We start from the raw sequence: 2,500 nt of genomic DNA, 5'->3' as shown, positions 1-2,500 counted from the left end.
TCCTTTTGGCTGTCAGTCACTGGGAACTCTGGACTGTACATTGTTGATGAGCTGCAATGTTTCTGTCACTCTGTGCTCTGGACGGTCAGACCAACATATTTGGTCTGACTAAACCAGATGGTCACCCCTCTGAGTCTGGTCTGCTTGAGGTTTCTTCTGTTTATCAAAAGCACCTGAGAGAGCTTTTCTTTTAGGCTGACCAATGAGCTTTCTCATGGGCTGAGTAAGTCTGGATAAAATACCTGATTCCTGTCGGACCTCTTTCCCGGACAGACTGGCTCCTCAGTGACTGGACTGAATGCCGTTCTAAACCATTTAATACAAGGTTGTAATTGTCTCTTTTATTTTTGTTAGCTGTGCATTATTTTAGTTAGTCTATAAGTGCAACAGCTGCAGACCAGACTCAAAGGGGCAACCCTCTGCTTGGGCCATGCTGCAGACACAGTTGACAACACAAATATACAGGACTGATTAACATCACTTTGAGCCGGTGGAATCAGTTAATCAGTGAATTCACCTGGTGTAGTGGCAGGTTGTAAAAAAAACCTGCACCCTCTCGGCCCTTTCTGGATTGAGTTGAACACCCCTCCTTTAGAATATTGTCTTGCATCAGTGAGAAGCTGGATGTCTAGAAACTTCCTACTTTTAAACTCTAAGACTAAAATGATGGTTCTTGGTCCAGTGAGACATCAGCATCAATTTAACCAGTTAATGCTCAGTCTCGACTCATGTGTCATACATCACACTGACAAAAACATTTTGATCCTACATTGTCCTTTGACCTCCACATTAGAAATATTACTAGGACTGCTTTCTTCCACCTGCGAAATATAGTGAAGATTTGTCCCATCCTGTCTATGGCTGATGCTGAGACCCTGATTCATGTGTTTGTCTCTTCTAGATTGGACTACTGCAATGTTCTATTTTCTGGTTTACCACAGTCCAGCATTAGGGCTCTCCATTTGGTTCAAAATGCTGCTGCCAGACTTTTGACACGAAGCAGAATGTTCAACCACATTACACCCATTTTGTCGTCTCTTCACTGGCTTCCTGTCCCAGTGAGATCAGATTTTAAGATTCTGCTACTAATTTATAAAAGTTATTCATGGACTGACACCTCCCTACTTAGCTGACCTAATTACACGCTCAGGGCCAACGCAGGACTACTTTGTGTCCCTGAGGCCACAGAGCTTTCTGTTATCATGCGCCTGTCTTGTGGAATGATCTACCCATGGGGATAAAACAGATTCTGTACAGACATTTCAGGTCCAGGCTAAAGACACATTTATTCTCCCTCTCATATGACTAGCATACCAGTGTAGCAACAGAACAGGTCTCAGCCTCACTACATCTAAATTTTGGTTCTGTCAGTGAAGCACAGTTCTAGCTGCTGGTGGGCACCTTAGTATTCTTTCTGCTTCCCTGTTGATTGACTGCTGATGAATTAACACACCTCATGTTCTGCCCAACTGATTCTGCTCTTTGTCTCTCTGTCCGAGGCACTGATGAGACCTTCAATAGATCCTGGCCCTGCACTCCAGGGTGCCGGACTGACTTCAGGATTTCCTGCCTGTTGCAACAATGACTGGAAGTTGTACCACTTATGGACCTACCACTGCTGAACATGAAAAATAATTAAATAAAATTTCAGTGATTCTTACATTTACTTTGGCTCGTTTCTTTGCAGACAGCATGAACCCAAGGTATTAAATATATTTTTTTTCTGGTAAACTTCATTTCCTAATATTCACCCATTCACCCTGCTTTTAAGACTTCAAACACATTTTTAAACACGTTTGGATGCTGAAGCATTTTTACCACTTTTCTAATGTTGCCATTCCTTCTCAGAGCACTGTTTCCCCCCATATATATTTTCATATCTCCACTTATTTACTTTTATTCATTTCTAATTTATTCATTTGTTCATTTCACTTTTTTTTGGGGGGGGGGGGGGGGGGGGGGAGTCCAAAGGGCTGTGGCATATTGGTCAGTGGAGGATTGTTTTGTCTAACATCCTAACTGAGATCATGTGACTATATCATGTCCATAAAGGTCTTCCTCATGTAAAACAGCACATTGTTCTTGATTGATTTTTGGGTTTTCTTATGTGACAAACATCTGAGTGATTTAAAACACCTCAAGAGAACACAGGTTACCTGAGTCATTCCTGACTTCTGTTTCTGTTACACCTGTTTACTCCAATTAAGATTGGGGGGGGGGGGGGGGGCTATCCAGCAGTCATAGGGTGTGAGAGAGGGTGCTCCAGACATTCTCCATTCGGGACAGGTAAGGACTACAGGCAAACCAGTCCAGTACCCGTCCCCTTCACCTTCGCATCCATGTGGTGCTGAACTGGTTTTGCATTGTCTTGGTGAAAAATGCATGGACAATCCCTGAAAAGACATTGTCTTGAAGCCAGCATGTGTTGATCTAAATCTGTGTACTTTTCTGGATTGATTGCTTCATCAGAGTGTAAATGACCTTTGACCAGGGCACTGAC

The 2,500-nt window shown here is 43.0% G+C and overlaps 1 protein-coding gene across 1 annotated transcript in view; it reads left to right on the top strand.

Moving 5' to 3' along the window:
* nrxn3a (neurexin 3a) overlaps positions 1-2,500 on the top strand; it is a 580,025-nt gene that overhangs the window by 180,793 nt on the left and 396,732 nt on the right.

The sequence above is a fragment of the Thalassophryne amazonica genome, chromosome 19 (assembly GCF_902500255.1).
Source record: "Thalassophryne amazonica chromosome 19, fThaAma1.1, whole genome shotgun sequence".
NCBI lineage: Eukaryota > Metazoa > Chordata > Actinopteri > Batrachoidiformes > Batrachoididae > Thalassophryne > Thalassophryne amazonica.
Note: the sequence above shows the minus strand (reverse complement) of the source record. Positions and strands in the feature narration are given on the sequence as shown.